Here is a 9,143-nt window from a genome sequence, read left to right as displayed (position 1 = left end):
ACATGGAGCTGAAAAGAGAATCTATCAGAAGTTGGAGAGATCTGGGTGAGGCCTTTCTGAGGCAATACAAGCATAATATGGACATGGCGCCGAGCCGAACTCAGTTACAGAGCTTATGTCAGAAGTCTGGAGAGAGCTTCAAAGAGTACGCCCAGAGATGGCGTGAATTAGCCGCAAGGGTGCAACCTCCTATGCTGGAAAGGGAGTTGACTGATATGTTTATCGGAACTTTACAGGGTGTGTTTATGGACCGGATGGGAAGCTGCCCATTCGGTAGTTTCTCTGATGTAGTGATTTGTGGAGAGAGGACAGAGAGTCTCATTAAAGCTGGAAAGATTCAGGATGTTGGTTCTTCATCTTCAAAGAAGCCGTTTGCTGGAGCACCCAGAAGAAGGGAGGGTGAAACCAATGTTGTGCAACACAGGAGAAATATAAACAGAGGGCAATATCGCCAGGTTGCTGCTGTAACTATCCCAGCACCTCAACCACGACAACAACAACAACAAAGAGGACCACCACCACAACAACAACAACAACAACAACGTCCGTTTCAGCCGAGACAGAGAATGTCGGATCGTCGTTTCGACACGTTACCTATGACGTATGCTGAGTTGCTGCCCGAATTGCTCAGATTGGGGTTTGTTGAGTTGCGTACAATGGCTTCGTTGACAAAGATACCACCTGGGTATGATGCCAATGTTCGTTGTGATTTCCATTCTGGTGCACCGGGGCACCATATAGAGAATTGTCGGGCTTTTCATCATAAGGTCCAGGACTTGATTGACGCTAAAACAATCAATTTTGCTCCTGTGCCTAATGTTGTGAACAACCCTATGCCTCAGCATGGCGCGCATAGAGTGAATAATATGGAAGATGGTGAAGTTGAAGACTTCGTAGTTGATGTGGCAGAGGTTCAGACGTCGCTGTTTATTGTGAAAGAGCGTCTGTTGGATGGGGGAGTGTTCCCGGGCTGTGAGAAGGGCTGTTCAAACTGTGAAGGTTCAGAGAATGGGTGTATGCAGTTGAGGGTTGGTATCCAGAATCTAATTGATGAGGGTTGTTTGCAGTTTCCTAGGGCCGTGAAAGATCGTGGAGTGGTGTTAACTGTCACCATTTATTTCAAACCGTCCGAGGGACGTGGCCAGAGAACTGTCAATGCACCCGTGACCGTTGGTACTCCTGTTACCATCTCTTCTCTAGTAACTGTCAGTGCTCCCGCTACTACTGTTGTTTCGGGTAGAAGGGATGTTGAGAACAGTAGGGCCGTGTCGTGGAAGTATGATAATGCTTACCGCAACAACCGAAGGGCAGAAAGTCAGATCCGGCCAGTGAATCAGTCTCCAGTGACTATTGGTTTGCCGAGTAGAGCTCTAGTGACTGTTGGTCCGGTGGTGGATAATGTAGGAGGACCAGGAGGTTTTACAAGGAGTGGTCGTCTGTTCGCACCGCAGGTTTTGAGGGACAACAATGCTGAGGCTCTTGCCAAAGCGAAGGGTAAGCAGGTTGTGGTCGAGGAAGAACCTGTGCAGAAGGAGGCGCCTGAGGGCTCGTTTGAGAAAGACGTGGAGGAGTTTATGAAGATTATTAAGAAGAGTGACTACAAGATTGTAGATTAGCTGAATCAAACTCCGTCCAAGATTTCCATACTCTCGTTGTTGTTGTGCTCTGAGGCACACCGTAACGCCTTGCTAAAGATGTTGAATCTGGCTTACGTGCCTCAGGAGATTTCTGTCAACCAGTTGGAGGGTGTGATTGCCAATGTGAGCACAAGGCATGGTTTGGGGTTCACAGACTTAGATCTGACGCCGGAAGGTCGCAACCATAGCAAAGCCCTGCATATCACCATGGAGTGCAAAGGCGTAGTATTGTCACATGTGCTGGTGGATACTGGCTCGTCTTTGAATGTGTTGCCAAAGAAGACTCTGGGCAAGATTGATGTTGAAGGGGTTGTCCTCATTCCCAGTGATCTCATTGTTCGTGCATTTGATGGATCCAAACGGTCTGTTTTTGGTGAAGTCACGTTGCCAGTGAAGATTGGCCCAGAGGTGTTTGATATTATCTTCTATGTGATGGATATTCAGCCAGCATATAGTTGCTTATTGGGGCGTCCCTGGATACATGGGGCTGGGGCAGTTTCGTCAACTCTCCATTAGAAGCTGAAGTATGTTTGGAACGGTCAGATTGTAACTGTGTGCGGCGAGGAGGAAATTCTGGTGAGTCATTTATCCTCTTTCAAATATGTAGAGGTGGATGGCGAGATCCATGAAACTTTATGCCAAGCGTTCGAGACCGTTGCTATTGAGAAGGTGGCTTTCGCTGAGCAGAAGAAGCCAGGTGCCTCGATTGCATCCTACAAGCAGGCTAGGGAGGTTGTCAACTCAGGCAAGACAGAAGGCTAGGGCAAGATGGTTGACCTGCCCGTTAAAGAAGACAAGTTCGGTATTGGTTATCAACCTCTGCAGGCGGAGCAGGGTGAGCAGAAAGGGCCGAGTACCTTCACCAGCGCTGGACTGATGAATCATGGCGATGTCTTTGCAGCCAGTAGTGAAGACGGGGACAGTGATTGTGATCTGAACAACTGGGTTCGACCATGTGCTCCAGGGGAGTCGATCAACAACTGGACGGCTGAAGAAGTGGTCCAAGTTACTCTTCAAACAGAGTAATTTTCTTTTGTTTTTCATTTTGCACAAAACCCTACGTTCTGCCCAAGACGTAGTGGTTCATTGTAGGGCCTCATCATGTTTTTCAATGATATCATTAATAAAGGACGTTTTGCAAACAATTTTGTGATCCCTGTCTTTCTATTTTTATTTTTCATTTTCAAAAATAAAAATGACAATGTTTTTTGTTTTTGTGATTTTCTTGAACTCTTTTTTCTAAAATAAAGCATTAAACATGCAGAATCGATCTTACGGACTCCACTATAAACAGTTCTATTATGGCTCAGTATGATTTCAATAATCCCATCTACCAAGCTGAAGAGGAGAGTGAGGAAGATTGTGAACTCCCCAAAGAACTGGTCAGATTATTGAAGCAAGAGGAAAGGGTCATCCAACCTCATCAGGAGGAGTTGGAGGTTATCAACCTTGGTACTGAGGACGCTAGAATAGAGATTAAGATCGGGGCTGCTTTGAAGGAAGACGTCAAGAGAAGGTTGATTGAGATGCTGAGAGAATATGTGGAGATATTCACCTGGTCGTATCAAGATATGCCTGGGTTGGATACAGATATTGTGGTGCATAGGCTACCTCTCAGAGAAGATTGTCCTTCAGTCAAGCAGAAGCTTCGCAGAACTAGTCCTGATATGGCTGTCAAGATCAAGGAAGAAGTTCAGAAGTCGTTGGATGCGGGTTTTCTGTCAGTTACTACTTATCCCCCGTGGGTGGCCAACATAGTTCCCATGCCGAAAAAGGATGGCAAAGTCAGGATGTGTGTCGATTACCGGGATTTGAATAGAGCTAGTCCGAAAGATGATTTCCCATTACCTCATATTAATGTATTGGTTGATAATACTGCTCAATCCTCGGTTTTCTCTTTCATGGATGGTTTCTCTGGTTATAATCAGATCAAGATGGCGCCAGAAGACATGGAAAAGACGACGTTCATTACACCTTGGGGCACATTCTGCTATAAGGTGATGCCATTTGGGCTGAAGAATGTCGGTGCTACCTATCAGAGGGCTATGACGACTCTCTTTCATGACATGATGCACAAAGAGATTGAAGTGTACGTGGATGATATGATTGCGAAGTCGCAGACGGAAGAGGAGCACCTGGTAAATTTGCAGAAGTTGTTTGAAAGGCTGAGAAAGTTCAAACTGAGGCTGAATCCGAACAAGTGTACGTTTGGGGTGAGATCCGGGAAGCTGTTGGGTTTCATTGTCAGTGAGAAGGGGATTGAGGTTGATCCAGCAAAAGTCAAAGCTATTCAAGAAATGCCTGAACCGAAAATAGAAAAGCAGGTTCGTGGGTTTTTAGGGAGATTGAACTACATTGCACGGTTTGTATCTCACCTAACTGCCACGTGTGAACCGATATTCAAATTGCTAAGAAAGAATCAAGCAATCAGGTGGAATGATGACTGTCAGAAAGCTTTTGACAAGATAAAAGAGTATTTACAGAAACCTCCAATCCTCATACCTCGAGTTCCTGGGAGACCTCTGATAATGTACCTGTCAGTGACTGAGAACTCGATGGGGTGTGTATTGGGACAGCATGACGAGTCTGGTCGAAAAGAGCATGCCATATACTACCTTAGCAAAAAGTTTACCGACTGTGAAATAAAATATTCGCATTTTGAGAAAACTTACCGTGCTTTGGCCTGGGCTGCTCGCCGACTGAGGAAGTATATGTTGAACCATACCACTTTATTGATTTCTAAGATGGATCCAGTAAAATACATCTTTGAGAAGCCGGCTCTCACCGGACGTGTCGCCCGTTGGCAGATGATTTTAACAGAATATGATATCCAGTACACGTCACAGAAGGCCATCAAAGGTAGTATTCTGTTAGACTACCTTGCCGAGCAACCGATCGATGATTATCAGCCGATGATGTTTGAATTCCCTGATGAAGACATCATGTATCTGAAGATGAAAGATTGTGAAGAGCCTCTTGTCGAGGAAGGACCGGATCCTGATGAAAAGTGGACATTGATGTTTGATGGGGCTGTAAATATGAATGGCAACGGTGTTGGGGAAGTACTCATTAACCCTAAAGGTGCTCATATACCTTTTTCTGCCAGATTGACTTTTGACGTAACCAACAACGAGGCTGAGTATGAGGCTTGTATCATGGGGATTGAAGAAGCCATCGATTTAAGGATCAAAACTCTGGACATATATGGAGATTCCGCTCTAGTGATTAACCAGGTCAATGGAGATTGGAATACTCATCAGCCGCATTTGATTCCTTACAGAGATTACACCAGAAGGATCCTGACTTTCTTCAAGAAGGTGAAATTGTATCATGTTCCCCGAGATGAGAATCAGATGGCTGATGCCTTGGCTACTTTGTCTTCTATGATCAAAGTCCATTGGTGGAATCATGTGCCACATTTTGCGGTGAATCGACTCTAGAGGCCCGCGTATGTGTTTGCAGCCGAGTCTGTTGTGGATGAGAAACCGTGGTACTATGATATCAAGAACTTCCTCAAGAGCCAGGAGTATCCTGAAGGTGCGTCAAAGAATGATAAGAAAACCCTGAGAAGGCTAGCTGGAAGCTTTTATTTGAATCAGGATGATGTGCTGTACAAGAAGAACTTTGACATGGTTATGCTCAGATGCGTGGATAGACACGAAGCAGACATGTTGATGCAAGAAGTGCATGAAGGATCTTTTGGTACCCATGCTGGTGGTCATGCAATGTCTAAAAAATTGTTGAGAGCCGGTTATTACTGGATGACTATGGAATCCGATTGCTTCAAGTACGCTCAGAAGTGCCATAAATGCCAGATTTATGCTGATAAGGTGCATGTGCCACCAAGCCCGCTGAATGTCATGAATTCGCCTTGGCCGTTCGCGATGTGGGGCATTGATATGATTGGGAAGATTGAGCCCACTGCTTCTAATGGACATCGCTTCATCCTGGTTGCGATCGATTACTTCACCAAGTGGGTGGAAGCGGCCTCCTATGCCAATGTTACCAAGCAAGTGGTTGCCCGGTTCATTAAGAAGGAAATCATCTGTCGTTATGGGGTTCCTGAGAGAATCATCACTGATAATGGTTCGAATCTCAATAACAAGATGATGAAAGAGCTTTGTAAAGATTTCAAGATTGAACATCACAATTCTTCTCCTTACAGACCAAAGATGAATGGTGTTATAGAGGCGGCAAATACGAATATCAAGAAGATTGCGCAGAAGATGGTCGTGACGTACAAGGATTGGCATGAGATGCTGCCTTTCGCTTTGCATGGGTACCGTACCTCAGTACGTACATCGACCGGGGCAACCCCTTACTCCCTTGTGTATGGTATGGAAGTAGTCCTACCCGTTGAAGTGGAGATTCCTTCTCTGAGGGTCTTGTTTGATGTCAAGCTTGACGAAGCTGAGTGGATTCGAACAAGGTTTAATGAGTTGAGCCTTATCGAAGAGAGGCTGTTAGCAGCTGTGTGCCATGGGCAGTTGTATCAGAGAAGGATGAAGAGAGCCTTTGATCAGAAAGTGCGTCCTCGAAGCTATCAGACTGGTGATTTAGTTTTGAAGAGGATCCTTCCTCCCGGTACAAATAGCAGGGGCAAATGGACTCCTAATTATGAATGTCCATATGTTGTTAAAAAGGTTTTCTCCGGTGGAGCCTTGATGCTTACAACTATGGATGGTGAAGATTTTCCGTCCCCTGTTAACTCAGATGTAGTCAAAAAATACTTGGCATAAATTGACCCGCTGGACAAAAAGAATAAAAGAGTCCAGGCAAAAAAGGGCATCCCGGCGAACCAAAAAAAAAAAGAAAAGGTTCGGGCAAAAGTTAGGGATAAAAAATGAAAAGAATATGTACACCCGGTAAGTCGAAAACCCGCAAGGGCGGCTTAGGCAAAAATGGGTATCCCGGTGGATTGAAAACCTGAAAGGGCAATCCAGGCAAAAGAGGGATTAAAGCGAAGACTATAATCTGAGTTATCTGTACTTCATCGCGCTTCAGTGTCTACCATCTCGAAGGATATGATCGGTCCAATCATTCTTCTCAGAAATCAAGGAATTTGGGGGAAAATTGAGGATCTGTGAGTCATAACAGAATTGGGAAATAGTGGATGCCACATTCACATTGCCATTAGGATAGATTTTTCCTTTTGTGCGCAATTACCTCTTCCTAGGAATTGCTTCTTAATGTATTTGCCTTTTCAGGCCCATTTTCAATCAATAAAAGTCGTTATTCAGATAAATTGCTCTCTTGTTTTTATTTTTACTGTTTTGTTTGCAAAAACGTCCGAATTTTTTGTAAACATTGCATATAAAAACATGAAGGCTAGACAATAACGTGCAGAAAGATAAAACATTTGAAAATCATTTTGAATGTTGAGTACACTTGAGTGTATCTTGTCCATGCAATCCCCTGGGGCATGTATGTCTTGTTGTTTGCAGGTTATTACCTTTGGTTCCTGGCTGAAGTAGATAAGCCACGGTTTGTTCAGGGATGTTGTCAGCACTGTCCAGTAGTGTGAGAGGATGGGGAGCTTCCCCAGCAGGTGAAGCAAGTGCAGGAATTGTCTACCCAACATAGTCAGGATCAGGGATTCCTCAGCAGGATTGAGGATGTTTCCCCGGTAGGCTTGGAAGTGGCTGTTTCCCCAAGCAAGTCTGAAAGCTTTTAGAACTGTTCTTCCCCGGCAGAGGCGTCTGTGGATAGTGTGTCCCTCATCAGCAAGTACAAAGGCTATTGTTTCCCCAGCTAGTCTGAAGATTATTAATCCCCACCGAGTCGGAAGGTTGTTGTATCCCCAGCGGAGGTGTCGGTGAGTAGTTTATTCCTCAGCAGTCGGGTATGAAGTACTGTAATCCTCATCAGGGTTGTGAATGCCTTTTCCCATCAGGGTTGTGAATGTTTTCCCCTAGTAGATCTCCCCAGCAGAGGTTTGTGTTGATGGTTTTCCCCAGCGGGTTCCCCAAGTGGATCAGGTTCGGTGAAAATTATCCCTAATAGAGTTTATCCTACCTGTGGATTGGCCGCTATCCTCGGCAAGGTGAGCATTGGTTGTTTCCCTAGCAGAACCCCCGAGTGGATTAGATTCGGTGAAGGTTGTCCCCGGGGGGATCCTTTCTCCAGCAGCAGTGCTATTCCCCAGCCAGAGATCTCCCCAGTCGAGTTGGTTTCTCTGTCGTCCCAGAGTATCAGATCAGCAAGGCACACCCAGCAGTGCGGCTCCCCATAGAGTCGGAGAATCTATTCATATTGGTGTGCTCAGTAGAGCAATTCGTTTGCTCCCCAGCAGGAGTCTTCATCATTTTGCATCTTGCATGTAGTAATCATTGCATCCTCAAATCACGTAGCATTTCCATTCAATATGGAGCATTATGCCATAGAAAAATTCAAACATATGCATTCATGTGTTAAACCTAATCAGACCATATCCCCGGCGGAGGCGGATCATATCTCAACATCTGTACGGCACATTTGCTACAATTGCTCCTGACAACATTCAGGATTGATAATTCCCCAGAGAGGTTTATTTCCTCACCCGCAGTGAAAGGAAAGCTTGATTCTCCCCAATGAGATCCCCAACAAGTGTTTAGCCTTGCCTTGACATATGTATATATCATCCCCAGTCATCGGTAAATGTCTGGTCATACCTTTTTGATGTCGGTAAACATCATCTTTCGATGTCGGTAAACATCGAGTCTTTCTCCAGTCATCGGTAAATGTCTGGTCGTTCTTTCTTTGGTGTCGGTAAACACCATTGTTTCGGTGTCGGTAAACATCGAGTCTTTCTCCAGTCATCGGTAAATGTCTGGTCTTGCTTCACTTCGGTACGCATCATCTTTCGATGTCGGTAAACATCGAGTCTTTCCCCAGTCATCGGTAAATGTCTGGTCATCCCTTTTTGATGTCGATAAACATCATCTTTCGATGTCGGTAAACATCGGGTCTCGCCCCAGTCGTCGGTAAATGTCTGGTTGTTTTTTTGATGTCGGTAAACATCATCTTTCGATGTCGGTAAACATCGAGTTTCTTCCCAGTCATCGGTAAATGTCTGGTCGTGTGTCCTTCCTTTGATAAAAATCAAAGTTCCCCAGTAGAGTCGTCGGTGAGCGTCTTGTCTGGTTCCAGTTGAAAATATCTTTGTCCTCCCCAGTTGGAGTTTGCCATCGGTAAATGGTACCGTTTTCCTTGATATCAGTTGTATATCAAGTCGACTATTCCCAAGCCGCCATCGGTAAATGGCCTCGCTTTCTTCGATATCGGTAAATATCGAATCCCCAGCTTGTTTGCCATCGGTAAATGGCCTCGCTTTCTGTAACATCTGTTTCCCAGCAGCCATCGGTAAATGGTCTCGCTGATGTTGATATCGGTAAATATCAAGTTGCTTTGAAGCCACCATCGGTAAATGGTCTTGCTTCCTTTTAATATCAATTACCAGTTGAAGCCACCATCGGTAAATGGTCTTGCTTCTTTCGGATGTTGTTGCCCAGCAGCCATCGGTAAATG

The sequence above is a fragment of the Lathyrus oleraceus genome, chromosome 3 (assembly GCF_024323335.1).
Source record: "Lathyrus oleraceus cultivar Zhongwan6 chromosome 3, CAAS_Psat_ZW6_1.0, whole genome shotgun sequence".
In the NCBI taxonomy this organism is placed as follows: domain Eukaryota; kingdom Viridiplantae; phylum Streptophyta; class Magnoliopsida; order Fabales; family Fabaceae; genus Lathyrus; species Lathyrus oleraceus.
Note: the sequence above shows the minus strand (reverse complement) of the source record.